We start from the raw sequence: 16,710 nt of genomic DNA, 5'->3' as shown, positions 1-16,710 counted from the left end.
CTGCCTTTCCAGGTTGGGAGGGGGGAAGAAAGGCTGCACGCTGTCATTATTATTGCAATCAGTGACTTCTTAGTCTGGTTTTGCCACTCCTTAGGATACCTTTCGCTGTTTTGAAGGATGTCACAAACCTCTAAAAGATGAATTAATTTTAATTCATCGTAAGTGAACAGATATGTATATGGCACATAGGAGGGGAGAATGCCTCCATATCAGAAACTACCATGGCTAAATTATCTCAGAGAAATAATTCTCCGTCCTTCTACAGGTCCAAACCTAGGCTTTAGATGCAGTGGGCTCTCTTTTTAAGTGTCAGCCTCAAACTCCAACGCTGAAACAAAAGCAAGGCACCTTTTTTTTTTAAACTAGCACCCTTCAGAGACTCTCAGGCTGGATTTAAATGAGGTACCAGCCTCCACCGTGCCAGGTCTGCGTTTATCATGAGAAGGTTGTGCAGGTTTCCAGGCTTCAAAGGAAGCAGCCTATCATTAAGAAATCAGATTTAAACCTTAATAAAGTAGCTGTCGTCTTTATAGCTGAAAAGAGCGCTGTATCTCAATTAAGTATAGATAATAGAAAATCTTAAGGAAGCAACATAATAGAGGTAACCTGATTATGTTCTCTTGCAATAGTATAATTTAAAGGAAATCTGATTCTGTTGATGCTGGTGGGGGATTGCTTGTTTGGCTTTTTTTCTTGCTGGTTTTTGTTTTTGTTTTGTTTTGTTTGTCCAAAACAGTGTGTGGATACAGGATAGGAACTCTTTGGAATCATGAGTTAACCACAACTGCGAGAGACTGTCAAGCCCTCGTGAATAGAACCTGCTGGATGTTTGAGATGAGACTCAGTTAAGGTTATGAGTTAAATTAGCTGGGCTTATTGGTGACCTCCCGCTTAAATGAATCTTTCTTTTCATAAGTACTTGACAAGATCTGTAAAGTAGTGTATTTAATTTACTAATTAAATTAAAGCTACTGAATAATGATTTGTCCACATTGATTTAGCTTAAATAGAAAAGATCAGCATTGTTGTGATCTTCAGCCACCTTAATGACCAGGCCAGTTAGACACAAAGGCCTCTCGTGTTTTATAGGTCCGAAGTACGTAGGTAAGCCCAGGCTGTAATTGAATTGCCTGCACCGCACCCTGCAGTTGCAGATTCCCTTTGCCTTCTCGTTCCATTGTTACACTGGGGCTTAAGAGAATGTTAACGCGGTAATAGGCACAGGGCCTTCCCCATTATACGTCTTGCTATCGAGCGGTTCTGCATGACTAGTTAAAGAAGATGGCAAGAAGATTAATGAAAGCAAGGCTAATACAGAAGGGGGTACTTTTGCAAGACTTCTACCGAGGAGATATTAGAGCTGAACCAGAGCTTGGCTTTTTTCTTTATCCTGTGACCTTTGAACCTGCCTTACTGTTGAGAGCTGCCAGGGAAGTCGACATTTTGATTGATGTTGGTACACGAGTCAGTCTTTCCCATTGAATTCCACATCTGCACGAAAATAGCTTTTCCAGCAGAATTCATACTGGCCAGAAGTGATAGCCAAATTGATGGCTGAAATGCTTTTATGTAGTTTTCATTTAAACCTAAAGGTATTTGATGGTTTAATTCAGTATCCAGTTTTCATAGATTATAAGCATTCGCTTATATGTCCTTAATGGGTTCATCAACTCATAGTGAAACACCAGTATTAAGACTGTTCAGAGGTTTGCAAACAGAGCTCCAAGCAGGCTTTATGGAGGAGTAAAAGCAGTCATCAAACAAACCTTCACCATCCTTAAAAAAGAAAAATCAGTCTGAGGGCCCAGGGTTTTGTACATAAAGTAAAGCATCTCACTGTTTCTGGAAAGCTACAGATGGGGAAGTCTGAAATCTCTTGGTACCCCACCTCAGCCCCAGCTCAGAGGCTCTCCTGATCCACCCAAAGGCTGAGTTCCTTGACCTTGCCCTTGGGACACTAGCATTCCTTCGGAAAGGGATTGTTCTGGTCTGCTTGTAAGACGGCCCCGCACAGATACAAACGTCTTCATGTGTCCCCACTAATTCTGTGACCTTGCTTGTGGAGCTGCAGGCCTTTAATGTGTGTGTGTGTGTGTGTGTGTGTGTGTGTGTGTGTGTGTGTATCTTTGAATGTGCTTGTGTGTGCATCCCCCACCCCCTGTCCCAACAAAGGAGAGAGAACAGGGAGAGTGACAGAAGGATTCGGGTTTTGTTACTAAAATCCACTTGGGTACACCCCAATCCATATGTTGAATCCTCTGATCCGCTGATTTCTTTTCTTCCTATTTGGCAGGGGTAGTCATGCTAGCAGAGAACAAGCATGCACATGCACACATGCACACATGCGTGCACACACGCACGCACACACTGATGTGACAGGCATTCCAGTTCCTATGGCAGGAGATACCCAAGGATTTTGTCATTCTTTAGTTGCTCATGAGAATGAAAGAGAAGTGAGGAGGACATTAGCCACCCCTGGATGAAAGAGCTGCAGCCCCTGGATGAGTGGGTGGATGGCCTTGACCGCACCGCGTGCTGTAGGCCCCAGTAAGTAAGGCACTGGCCTTTATACTCACACGGACCTGTAGCCCAGGAAGGCCACAGGCTGTCCTGAGGCTCTGTTGATTCCCAGGAGGCCCGGGCATTCCAGACATCAGGTGGATGGGCCATGTAGTGTTTTTACTCTCTGACGAGGGCTTATTTCATAAGTTCCAGATCAAATACGGTAAGTACTGCTAGATTACAGAACACAATGGACTCTAACATAGTAAATGCCCCAGTTATTGAATTGCCTTTTCATAAGAGTACTCTGGAGCACAATCAGGAACAGGCAGTGCCTCATCCTTTTAACAGATATGTTTCCTAGCCCTATTAAAAGGGGTCTTCATCTATCCTGTCAAAGGGAGTCTGCTGGGGTTTTTTAGTTTAATTACACTATCCAATTAAAACTCCTTGCTGCATTTGGATGCGCCTCTCCTTGGGCCTGAGTGGATATGACATTTACAAGGCTCGCCTTTCAAGCAGACAATAGTGTGATTGATGAGGTGCACGTTCAGTGGAGGAGGCGAGTGCCTGTGGAAGTGCTGCTTAGTGCATTTTGATTTATTTATCATCTCCTTCCAAAACAAGGAAGCTGCTGGGGAGATGGGTTTAGGCAACCAGGGGGACCACCTCCATTTTCCAAGTGTGTGGGAGGGAAGGACCCGAGGTGTGCCAGAGAATAAAGGTGGGGGAAAACTCTTAAGTGTGGGGCCAGCGTGCATCATCTACTGCCAGGCTGTATTCTTAGGTTCTCTGACCCAGTTTGGTTTCCAGTAACCTCAAGCTGTGATCTGCTTTTAAATAGGCCATCACTATACTTCAGGGAACGGTTCTCTGGGGCTGGATAACATTGGCCAGGCCCCTGAGAACTCAGCCAGTGGGAACCAACCCAGCGTGTGTGCCATTGACCTGGTCATTAACTGACACCTGATGTTTGCACTTAAGCGTGCCTGTGTATGCTCCCATCTGCATCCTTTAGAGATCCAGCAGCCGCTGTCCAGGGGCTAACGTCAGTGCTCAATGACTGTCTAACTCCGTCTGGCACCTTAAGCATTTAAAAGTTGCTTCTAGAATTTGGAATCAGCCAAGAGCAAGTGTGGCCATTCAACAAAGAGATATGGAAGCATAACGGAGAACTTCTCAAGGTTGTAGTGAAAAGGCAAACCCAACGTCTTGTTCTTAACCTACTATTGCAGTTTGCCCTCAGCATATGATAGATGGGACCAGTGTGCTTGTCTCTGTAGTTCCGGGAAAAGAGGTGCTTTGGTACAGTGTGTGGTCTCTGGAAGGTCAACGCTCTATGAATTTAGGAGGCAGGAGATTCTGCTCTGAGCCCCAGACAGGTGATAAGAACAACACATCTCCCATATTCATTATCGTGTACCACAGTTGCTCATAGGAGCTATTGGGGGCGTGTTTGCTAACTACATAATGTGTAAGATTGTGTTTCTGAGGAAAATTGGCTGGTGCTGAGATATCCAGTGGGTTTTCATTATCTTCTTTGTAAACTTACTTCGTTTTTTCCCTAGGACTTATTGATGAACAAAGAATATGTTTGTGTCAATTGGAATATTGATATTTGTTAGAGTAGAAAACAGTGTGGGGTATCAACTTTTTTCCCTCCCGGGAAAAGCCTTCCTTTTGCTATTAAGTTTTTGCTTAATTGTTGACTTGGGTGTTATGGACCCGTAAGAACAAAACAGGTATAATAGGAAATTTGCATACATTTACATATTCCACTTTCCTATATTTTGATTACCATTTCTTCAGATTTTTTCTTTCTTGATTTTTAACATCAGAAGAGTTCCTAATTGAGAAGAGGGTAAGGGTAGAGACTGTTCCCTACTGAAAAACTATGTGAAAGATTTCTCAGCTGGATAAATGATAGGAAAAATCTGTTTCCCTTGCCTCCTGCCAAGCTCCAAATTGTGTTTCATAATAAATAAATGGGGTGCTTAGATTTTAAGTTATTCTCATAGACATGGAAAAAGTAAGCCATTCTTTCATTAAAATCAAAGTATGTATGGCATACAAGATTCCCATAGGCAACTTCCAGGATAGGGTGACTGCTACCAGATTAGCCTTTCTATCATAAATGACTGGAAAACTGTACAAAATATAAGAAACTGTTTTCAGACACTGGAAAACAGGCAGTACAGGACTATGAGCCCTGGGAGAAGGGAAACAAATGAGGTGAGACTTACTATCACTTCAGCTTTCTTCAGGGTTTCCCAAGGAGAGTATAACAGGCTCACCACGCTTGGAGACAGAAATCAGAGTTGGAGGAGGCTGAAATTTACAATAAATTAAATGTGGAGAGGAGGAAGGTACATTGAGAAAAAGATCCAGAAAGACACCTTGGAATCTTTTGTTGTATACGAAGCTGTGCATGCCTGTGGTGGGACCTCACAAGCCTGGTGAAGCACGACCACTGGGCGTTATCATCTGGAGTTCTGACCAACGAGAGGGGAGCTTCCAGGACTTGTAGCTTACAGGACTTGTAGCAGTGACTCCAGAAAGACCATGGCTTAGGAGTAAGGCTAAACTACCCCTAGATTAAAGACTGCTCTAATCCTTGCCTAATAAAGCTTTTTTTTTTTTTTAGTTTTTATTTTAATTTTAGTAAGTTAACACAGTGTTATATTAGTTTCACGTGTACAATATTTAGTGATTGCCCAATAAAGCTTTAAAGGGAGTCCTAAAAGGATGAAAATGATCCACAAGTAAATTAACTAGCTGCTAGAATAAAATCCGGTATTCTCTAAAGGATGATGACAGAATGCAAAAAACCCACAATGTAATGTTTATAGTGTCCAGTATTCAATAAAAAATTACTAGATATGCAAAGAAGCAGGAAAATGTGTCCTGTAACCAGGAGAAAAGTCAATCAATAGAAACAGCAAGAAGTGGCAGGGATCACAGAACTAGCAAGTGAGCACTTTAAAATAGAGTACTTTAAAACAGCTATTAGAAATGTGTTTAAAGATTTAAAGAAAAACAAGAACTCAAAAAGAAATGTAAACTACTTAAAAAGAACCTAATGAAAATTCTAGAGCTGAGAAATACAATACCTGAATCAACACTGATGCAATTAGATTAGGAAATTTGCTTAAAAGGTCCGTGTGTTAGTTGTCTATTGCCGTATAACAAATTGCCCGAAAACTTGGTGGCTTAAAACAACAAGAACATGTGTTACCTCTCAGGGTTGTGGTCAGGAATCCGGCACAGCTTAGCTGAGTCCTATTGCTAAGAGTCTCTCACAAGGTTGTAGTCAAGGTGTCAACCAGGGCCACAATCCTCTTAAGATTCAGTTGGGGCAGGATCTGCATCCAAGCTCACCGAGTAGTTGCTGGCAGAGTTCATTTCTTTGTGAACACCTTCAGTTCCTTGCCACATGGTACTCTCCATAGAGGAGCTCACAAGATGGCAGCTGGCTTCATCAAAATAACTAAGAATACAAGAGTACTACTAGCAAGGAAGAAGTCACAATCATTTACAACCTAATCTTAGAAGTGGCTTAGCAATACACTTTTGCTTAAAAAAAAAAAAAAAAAAAAAAAAAAAAAAAAAAAAAAGGAAATACACTTCTGTTGTATCTTACTCATCAGAAGTAAGTCACACAGTCTAGCCCGCACACAAGACAAGGAGATGACCCGATATGAAATGCAGGAGACAGGATCATTGGCGGCCATTTCAGAATCTGCCTCCCACAATCAGTAAACTTTAAGACAGGACAATAAAACTATTCAGCCTAGAACGCGAAGACAAAAAATTGATGAGAAGAACAAACTATGGGATAATATCAAGTGTTCCAACATACAGGTAATTTAGGTCTCGGGAATGAAAGGCAAAACTATTCCAGATTTGATTTAAAATATCATCCACCAATCTTGGAAGACCAGTGAAGGCCACACAGGATAAATACAGAGAAAACCACATCAAGGCACATCATAATCCAATTGCTGAAAACCAGTGATAAAGAGAAAAATTCTAAGAGCAGCCAGAGAAACCAAGAATGATTGCTGACTTCTCATCAGAACTAATGCAATTCAGAAGACAATGGAGTGACATCTTTTAAAGTGCTAAAAGAAAACCTGTCAATCTAGAATTCCATCTATATTCAGTGAAAGGATCCTTCAGAAATAAAGGTGAAATAAAGACATTTTCAGACACTCGAAAGATGAAGGAATGTGTTGCTGTTAAGCCTTTCCTGCAAGAAAGGTTAAGGCTGGAGTGGGGGAAAATGCCAGATAAAAACTCAGATCTACACAAGTTGCCCTCAAAATGTCATTATTAGCAACTGCATGGAATGAGCCGAGAAAAAGGAAATAAACAAGAGAGACCTGTTTGAGCAGGGATTGGCAAACTATGGCCCAAAGGTAAATCCAGCCTACCACTTGTGAGCTAAGCATGGTTTTTACAGGTGAACATTTGCAATTGATTTGATAGGGAATACTGACTTTGAATTTCCATTTAAGGCAAGTTATTCACCACCCTCAAAAAGTTCTATCCTTCTCTTTGGTAGACTGTATTATACCCCCCCAAAATTTGATTTGATCATTATATTTGATCATTATATTTCACATTTTGACAATAAAAAATTTGGAAATTTTTTTCCTCATTAAGTATCTACAGAATATCCTTAATTTTGCCTCTTGGCCTGAAAAACCTAAAATATTTACTATTTCCTTTTCAGGTAAAGTTTGCTGGTCTTAGAGAATGGAAGTAAAAAAACAGAGGGAAACTACCGTGTAAAGGCAGTGTCCCCATGTACTTTATATGCACTATTTAATTTGTATAATAGCTCTATGAGGTTTTATATACATTTATTATATAATTTGAGCTGATTTTATCCTAGCATCAACACTGTGAAGCTGATATTATTCCCATTTTATAATACTGAGGAAACTGGGGCTCAGAGAATTTATTTAACTTCTCCAAAGTTATATACAGTTGATCCTTGAACAACATGGGGCACTAGGGGCACTGACCCCCATGTAGTCAAAAATCTATGTATAGCTTTTAACTCCCCCATAACTTAACTACTAATAGCTTACAGTTGACCAGAAGCGTTACCGATAACCTAAACAGTCCATCAACACATTTTGTATGTTGTATGTATTATATACTGTATTCTCGCAATAAAGTAAGCTAGAGAAAAGAAAATGTTAAGAAAATCACAAGGATTGCTTGTGAAAATAGCATTTATAATACCATACTGTATTTGTTGATACCATAAGTGTATAGATTCACTGAAAAAACTCTAGCCATAAGTGAACCTACACAGTTCAGACCCATGCTGTTGAGTGGTCAACTGTACAAATGGTAATAGAGGTTTATATTCTTCTCTCTGCCACTGACACAAAGCCAAGGCACCTAAACTTCTGGGCTGCTTTCGTGGAAGGGTATATCCGTAGCCCCAACTCAGACCCTATATAAAGTCTTATTTTTTAACACATTTCAACCATGCTTGATTTTTTGGGTTTTATTCCTAAAGAATATTAAATGCAGAAAATTGGAAGAGGAGGAGAAAGAATGACAACTTAATGAAGACCATAGGAAGTGAAAACTTACAAGAGTTGACCAAAAATGAAACAAAAGAAAAACTATTAAAAAGCAGTCCAAAAACTCAGTAAGCAGAGTAATATGGCAGCATGCTACTATTTTATGCCAGACTTAGAGCCTTTTGAATCCTGAAAAAATCATAATATTCCATACCTATAAAGATGAACATAACACAGGAATTTATTTTCCCTATACTCTAATACAGAAGGAAATTTTGTAATGTGGAATTTTAATGCTAAAAATTAGAAAAGGTTTTTTTTGCACAAAGGTCACCCTAGCTGTCTGCTCTAAGGATCCTGGATAGAAGGTATTTCATGTGTTTGTTATAATTTAGCTCCCAAGAGTACTTGGAAACTCAGACTTGTTGCAAACTGTGGAAGAAAGCCCAGATACAAAACTTGTTTCTTGCCTATCTACCTTTCTAAAAGCTAAAGGGTAAAACTCAGCCAGTACTTGATTACTGAAATGCCATATATTTTGTTAGAACAACTTGCACATGAAGAATCAAAAGACTCCATAAACCATTGTTGTGAATTCATTTCCTAACGTACACAAAGGCATTTCTGTTGCATGTGGGAGTAGAATACTTGTTTCAAGGAAAACATTCATACGGTTGTTTGAGTTGCAAGCTGAACTAGCCATTGATCTCACAGAACACCATCTTTACATGAAAGAAAGACTGACAAACCATGCTTATTCAAATTTGAGTATTTAGCAGACATTTTCCTGAAAATGAAGGAGAGAGGCCTTCACTTCAAAGAAAGTAAGTGATAATATTTTATTGCAATGATGAAATTCGAGATTTCAGGTGACAATTTCTGACAAAATTCAGAATTTTGGGAAACTTGTATCTGTCACTGGGCTTCGTTTCTCAGAGCTTAAAGACTTTTCTGATGGGATCAGTGGTGAATGTGAAAGACTGGAATTTTCTTGTGATACTTTTTGTATAATGAAACATGTCAACATTTGGACTACCTGCATAACTCCATGAACCAGTATTTTCCAGAAAGTGCCAGACCAAAAACCAAAGTGTCAGACCAGTGGATTTTAATGTAAGAGAATACAGGCTTATTAATGTGGTTTTAAATTCCACATTGCGGCCACTCTAAGAAACTACCATTTATCAAATTTGGTATAGTATCAAAGAAGAATATTTGCAAAGAAGAATATTAAAATATTGCAAAAAAGAATATTTTTATATTTTCCAAAAACATATCTGTGTGAGGCTGGCTTTTTTTCACATGCTTCAACCAAAACAGTATATCACAGCAGACAAAATGCAGGAGCAGATAGGATAATCCCACTGTTTGCTGTCAATATTAAAGAGACTTCAAAACTATAAACTAATGCCATTCATTAGAATTTTTTTGTTTGGGGAAACACCAGGGTTTTTGCATTTAAAAAAAATACATTGTTTATATTAACTTGTAATGGGTTTGTTATTTTTAATGAATTAAATATTTTTTAAATTTCTTGGTTTGAATTTCAAATGCAATAAATATCGATGTAATTCAGACAAACAAAGCTTTTTGGGTTCCTCGATAATGTTTATGACGTAAAGGGATTCTGAGACCAAAGTTCGAGAACTGCCGATCTAGGGTCTTGAAAATCATCTTAAGTTTGGACTTCACTGTAAGGACAACAGGAAATGGAGCTGCACAGTGTTTTAGGGCCGTTAATGTGTGTTACAAAAGGATGACTCCTGTGGCTGGGTGTTTGAATCTGAAGAAGACATGATCGAAAGTACAAAAACCAGAGGGGAGGCAACTGATGGTCAGGACCTGGGTGAACACTGATGACCACAGGATGGAAGGGGGTAGAAGGTGACTATGTGAGAGAGCTATTTAGGAGACCGGATGCCTGGAACAGTTTTTGGTTTAAAGGGAAATGTTGACATTGATTCAGGGCATGCTGCACTGTAGGCCATGGGAAGGTGACAGCTCTCCTCGCCAGCTGACTCTGAAACTCTGGAGAAAAGTCTAGGTCATATTTCTGCTTCAAGATCATCAATATGAATAGTAATTAAAACCTAAGGAGTAAACCTGGAAGAGGAGAAATGCAGAGTCAGAAGGAACGAGGGTCAAGCATAGGACTGGGAAGACTACCATTTAAAGGACAGATGAAGGACAAGATCACAAAATAAGAATGAAGAAGATTGGCTGGAGAAGGCTACTGAAGAATCTGCTGACCATGGTTCCACGGAAGCCCAGGGAAGAGAGGAGTTCAGGGAGAAGTATCAAATACAGCTGAGAAGCCAAGCAAGCTAAAAGCTGAGAAGTATCTACTGGACCTCTCAACATAAAGGTCACAGTGACCTTAGCAAGAGTGTTTTCAATAAATTAGAGGAAGGAGGGGAATCACATTGCCATGGGAGTTTTTATAATCAGAGAGCTTTAATTATGTTTATAGGAAGGAGCCAAAGAGAGAGAAGGTTTGAAAGATGCAGGCAGAAGTGTAAGTAGGTCAGACAAGGTCCCTGCTCTAGAGGTCAAAGAGGTCATTATAGTCTCTGGTCCTCTGCCACTGTAGGAGTGCTGGGGAAGAGGCACCAGCCTTTGCCAGTTGAATTACATTGACCTGAAGTTCCCACAAGCAGCTCAGAACTGCTGGCTTACAGTGGAGCCTGGATCCAGAGGGGGTTTGCACCCAGAAACCAAAGAATCCCAGCCCATCCTTTCCCCCAGGATCTATAGAAAGGTACAGCTTTACCTAAAAGAACGGTGTGTTCCCATTTGTTTCTCCCCAAGAAATCCAGTAAGAGCTTCCTACTTCCTTCCAGGCCAGATGAACCAGAAACGAGCAGACCCTGGAAACCCAGTTTTAAAAAGTATCCATGCTGCAGCAGCTGTTATAATTTATAAATGTTTGTCTTCCTTCTCTGGGTCCATAGGTGGGGAGAATAAATTTTGGCTAGGATGCACTGATTTGCAAGGAGGCCTTTTAGAATTATAAAGACAGCAAGGGGTTGGGACCCCACCCCGTAGATTTTTGAATGCTATTTCTGCCACTTACATATTGGATAATCTTGGGCAATACAAATTACAAATGCCTTAAAACTCAGTTTCCTCCAAAACAATCCAATTCAAAAGTGAGCTAAGGACTCGAATAGACATTTCTCCAAAGAAGGTATACAGATGGCCAATAAGCACATGAAAAGATGTTTAACATCATTAGTCACTACCCATTGGGTTGGCCGATATAAAGAAAAAAAGAAAAGAACAAATGTGAGGATGTGGAGAAATTAGAACCTTTGTGCAGTCCTGGGGGGAATGTAAAATGGTGCAGCACAAAACAGTTTGGCTCAGAAAGTTGAACACAGACTTACCATATGATCCACCAGTCCCACTGGGTCTGTGTATAGACCCAGAAGAATTGAAAGCAGAGGCTCAAATAGATACACATCAGTGTTCATCGCAGTACTATTCACAGTAGCTGAAGGGTAGAAACAATGCGAATGTCCCATCTCCAGGTAAATGGAGAAAAATGTGGTGTGTACATAAACTGGAATATTACTCAGCCTTGAAAAGAATGAAACTCTGATACATGGTACACAACATGGATGAACCTTGAAAACTGCTAAATAAGCCAAACCAAAAGGACAAATACTGTATGATTCCCCTGCTCTGTGTCACCTAGAATAAGCAATCTCTTAAGATGCGGAAAGTAGAATAGAGAATAGAGGTTACCAGGAGATGGTGAGAAGGGAGAAAGGATGTTACTATTTAGTAAGTACAGTGTATCTATTGGGGATGATGAAAAATTTCTGGAAATGGATAGTGGTGGTTGCAGAACGTTGTAAATGTACTTAATACAATTTAATTTTACACTTAAAAGTGGTTGAATGGTAAATTTTACCACAATTTAAAAAAGAAACTGTTTCCTTCTGAGTAAAATTAGAATTATCTATCCTCTTAAAAAAAAAAAATCCATGCCTGATGTAAAGGAATGGAGAAGGAATCCAAATCCTCAATGTTTTGTTTATAATACTGGCAATTTTGTAAGTATCTTAAATGCCCATGAGAGAGAGCAGGAACCCTGATACACATCTACCTGTGGCAATAAAATGCAGCTATTGAGAAACATAGTTGTAGAGACTATGTAGCAGCAGGGAAAGGGCTATGGTAAAATGTTAACTAAAAAATAAAAAAAAATTTTTAAAAAGGTCCCAAATTGTGGGATCCTGTCAGATTACAGCTATGTGAAAACAGACATGTGGGAATGATAAAAAAAAAAAAAAAAAAAAAAAAAGACCATAGAAATCACGCTGGGTGTTGGTATTAGTGGGGGACAGAGTGTGGAGGTTTTTCCTCTCTTCTAAATTTTTAGTAGTTTTTTTTATATGTAATTTATTGTCAAATTGGTTTCCATACAGCACCCAGTGCTCATCCCAACAGGTGCCCTCAATGCCAATCACCCTAAATTTTTAATAGTTTTAAAATACATTTTATATGTTTTTAATTGAAAAGGAGAAGAAGGAATGTTTGTTTTTGGTTTTCCTGACCATTGGTGACACCTCGGGTGTTTTACACAAAGGTGGACCGCAGGCTCGGATTGAAAAGGCAGCTCTGCCCAGTTATTGCCAACCACAGTCCATGCCAGCAGGTTATGTTAGAAGGGGGCTCCTTTCAAATAGTAATCTCCATCCCATTTGCAGAGGAAATCTGGGAGCGCTTCTAGCAAACTATAGAAGCTCCTGTCCCTCTGCCCTAACACCGACCTTCGTGTGACATCAGCTTTTTGGGATTGAGTTCTGGTCATTACCCTCTGAACGACCAGAGGAACCTGTTTTTCTGGCACCGCCTCTTGTTTAAGTTAAAATTCATAACACAGAAGGGAAATTAGAGCACGAAATCTCCAGCGTTTCCACTTCTGACATTTGTGCTGCTAATTAGTTTCTGTTTGGCGTTCCATTCCATCTTCTCTGTTTTACTTGGGAAAAAATGTATAATGTAAATACATTTTTACATATCCAGATTTCCCTTTCAGTGTTCAGAAGCATATGTATAGTTTCAGTGTCTGCCCTGAGCATGTGACCATAGCTTAGGTGCCCATTTTATGCCCCATTATATTTCATTTTCTTTCTACAACACTAAAAGCAAATCTCAGAGGCGGCCCAATTAAAAACACAGTCTTCAAAATAATGAGGATTTTCTCTTCAGATATCGGTTCCATCACATTTGTAAGAACAGTCGCCACCGCCCACGGAGCCCCACTGTATCCGGGCGCCACGTGAGATGCCTCGGGGCAGACCTGGGCACCTGGAGGGATGGTGCCTTACCCCGGTCCTGCCGCTGGAACTCCCTCGTCCGTCTGAATCCAGAGCTCACACTTTCCCCTCTGTGTCCCAGGCTTTTTGTCATGCCTTAGTTTCCAAACAGAATTTAGCAATCCAAGCAAAATAATTCAGACTGATTGAAGTATTAGATTTTGCATTTTCTTTTCAATCATGCTGATAGATAATTTTTTCTCAGCTGACATTTTTACAAAGACTGTTTGCCCCTCTGGCTTACCACCACCACCCCCCCCCCCCATGAAAGCGGATGCTCTTTGAGTTTTCAAGGATGTGGATGACCTACCCAGCTCAGATTCCCACCAACATCCCAGGACAGATGCCCCGGTAGGCTGCAGCTCAGGAGGTCATCCACCCCCTTCCTCCCTTACCTAAGGTGAGCCTGGAGGTGCCTGAGGCTGATAAAGATTTGATAACAGACTTTTCTTATTCTGTTTTTAATTGAACACCTGTTCAATTGGTATTGAAATGCCAGTGATTCCTTCTTCCCTTCTGCCTCTGGTGGAAATTTACCATGTAGTATGTATAACTCATGTCTATTGATGGATTTGTTTCCAGCAAGAGGTCAACGAACTTGTTATACCTTAATATATAGGTTTTGGACCCCATGAAATTACACAAGTGTGAATCCTGCTTATTAACTGTTACTCTGTCATAAAACAATCCCCAAATCCTGCCAGTGTTATCTTCTCTACAGTTCTCAAGTGAGTCCCTTTCTCGGCATCCTTTTTGCCCCCTGTGCAGCTCAAAACCGCATACACTCCTACCTGGGTGACTGGCTGCTGGTCTCCCTGCCTCCTGGCCCTGGGAGCCAGGGTGAACACCCAAAAGCACAGTTTGACCATTTACTTCACTGCCCAGCTTTGCAACCCACTAGGGGCTCCCTGAGCTGGCCAGTCCAGCATTTCCAGCACTTTGTGTCTGCCGTGTGTCATCTCTTGCCTGCCCCGCTGGCAAGCTTGCTCGGGTCTCCCGGAGGTATACTGCCTCTGGCCCCCGTACCTCTGTCCTGACCCTGGTGCTTCTTTCTCCACCCCTGCCTTTACCCAGCTGACTCCCCATCTTCCTTTAAGACTGCTCCAGTATCAGCTCCTCCAAGAAACTCTGATGACCCTTCCCTGCCTGGGCCACCCACCTCCATCTGGGGTCTCCACAGCAGCAACCTGCACTCAGCACCCTCTTGGCGCTCATTATTCTCGGTTCTCTGTTCATTCCTCTGGCTCTTGCACAAGTCTGTGCTGCTGGCAGGTCCTGAACTGAGTAAAACTGGCCACCAAACAAAACAGTCCTCACAGCAAAAACTCTCACTTGGATTGAGCTGACCCCATAGCCCATGGCTCCGGTATAAGTGAAACCATGGCTGCTGATTTTAACCTGAGCTTATACACTAGAGCTGTCCCTCAGGATTTCTCCCACAGAGTAAGAAGGGGCTGTGCTGTCACCGTCTCCCCACACCTCATCCCAGTTATTAACATCTGTGGCTCTGTAATCATAAAAGGGCTGATTCGTTGAAATTCAAATACAAGTACTCTAGATAACATTCTCAGTGTTCTCTTCTCTCTGTGATGTGAATGCTTTCCCTGGAAAGGACAAATAAATCAGAGGCTTCAGAGGCGGTGAGTGGCGGACTCTTCATCGTTCCTGTCGGCTTCACTTTTCCTTGGAGCTCTGGAATGAGCACCGGGAACAAGCAGGGAACACACGCAGCCCCCCAGTACAGCAAAATACAGATGTTAGTGTGCTTGTGTTCACCTGGCCCAAATACGCAGCCTTTCAGGAGACTTGGGATGTTTTCTTTTTGTTTTTCATGTGACCGTTGTACAGATGAGCTGCAGACCTCCCCTCTATCAGCCCGCAGTCGATACGCTCCACAGGCAGTGTGATCCCAAGAGGACAGTGTCCGGGTTTCTAGAGGCTCCCGCAGGCCGGTGCAGACTGCATATCACATATTGCCATGTATAGATTTGGCTCTCCCTAAACAGTGCAGAAAAGGTTTTTATAGCGTTTCAGTTTTGGGGCAAAACATGGTCTGGCATCTTGAGGTTTGGTTTTGTTTTGCCAGTGATGAGTGGGAGCAGGTGGTGTAGACCGTCCATGAGATCCCTTATCAAAGTGGTCAGTGAACCCTGAAGCTTCAGGTCTACAGGCCTCCCCAAGACCTTCTGGTCCTTTTTAGCCCCAGGCCCTGGTGTCTGTGTCTGTCATGGCCAGGTGTCAGCGGTAAGGCCTCCTGGAGGGCGTGTCTCTGTTTGTCCTTCACAGCCCTGTGACCTTCATGGATGTCCCTACTTGATCACAGCATGGCCAACGGTTAACTGCATTGTTCTTCCACACAGTGATATCACCATCAAGACTACTCTTCCAAAGCGGGTCCTGTGAAGATAAAGGAACGCACACCATACATACAGATACATCTTTTTATGTGAGATTCACTTTCTTATCAGAAACAAGTCATTTACATATTAACAGAATGATTAGCTTCTGGCTAGGAATTCTAACATTTTAGTACCATGATTTAGAATCAGGCTAAATTTGTCAAGTGACTGAAAGTGAGGTTTTTCAGAAATTATTAGCTAATTTTTTCAATATAGAATTTATAGTCACAATTAGTATATCATAATGATGTTTCCAGGATAAAATACCAGCAGCTCAACTTTCCTGGCCACAAATGTACAACATATATCAGTTTATTTTTGGAGATCTGAAGAATTAGCTACTGTAAATAAAGTCCCCAAGAAGATTTCTCCGGGAAAGAAGTGAACTTACAGTAATATGGGTGATATATTATTAATTAATAACTATGACCAGGGCTGTTTCAATTAAAAGCAAAACGGATGAGAAGGCCTATTAGAAAGGATATGTTTAATCTCACCAGCACTGAGGTCTACAGAGCAGACCAGGGAAGGTTGTTTCTGAGGCTGTCTGCAGGAGGAGGTCACCGGCCGCTCCTGAGTCTGGGAACTTTGCTGAGCACTGACTGCATGTCTCTCGGAAGCAATGCTCATTGGGTTGCCAGTAATGGAAACCGACTTCAAAATAGCTTAAGGAGCAAGAGGACTTTCTTAGAGTGCCACAGGGTCTCCCACAACTCAAGGACAGCACGTGCTGATGGGCCAGGGAGGGCTTCACTTGGGACTGAAACAGGCTGGCATCTCTGTTTAGAGGAGGGAATGTGGCACATCTGGCCCGAAGGACAGGCACATGACCCCTGTCTGCAGGTGTCATGGACAATATAGGCCGCATGTGTTATAGGAGGCCTGCATGAGAAGGGTATCTAGGAGTATAGCTAAGAAGACTCGCCCCAGGAGGGAGCA

The 16,710-nt window shown here is 41.5% G+C and overlaps 1 protein-coding gene across 6 annotated transcripts in view; it reads left to right on the top strand.

Annotated features, from left to right (window-relative positions):
• MAPKAP1 (MAPK associated protein 1) overlaps positions 1–16,710 on the top strand; it is a 244,506-nt gene that overhangs the window by 220,276 nt on the left and 7,520 nt on the right. The window lies entirely within an intron of this gene.

This window comes from Lynx rufus, unplaced genomic scaffold (genome assembly GCF_022079265.1).
Source record: "Lynx rufus isolate CCGP_SWC_20201006 ecotype Redwood Valley unplaced genomic scaffold, mLynRuf1.p SCAF_10, whole genome shotgun sequence".
Taxonomy (NCBI): Eukaryota; Metazoa; Chordata; class Mammalia; order Carnivora; family Felidae; genus Lynx; species Lynx rufus.
This window is presented reverse-complemented; position numbering and strand designations above follow the sequence as displayed.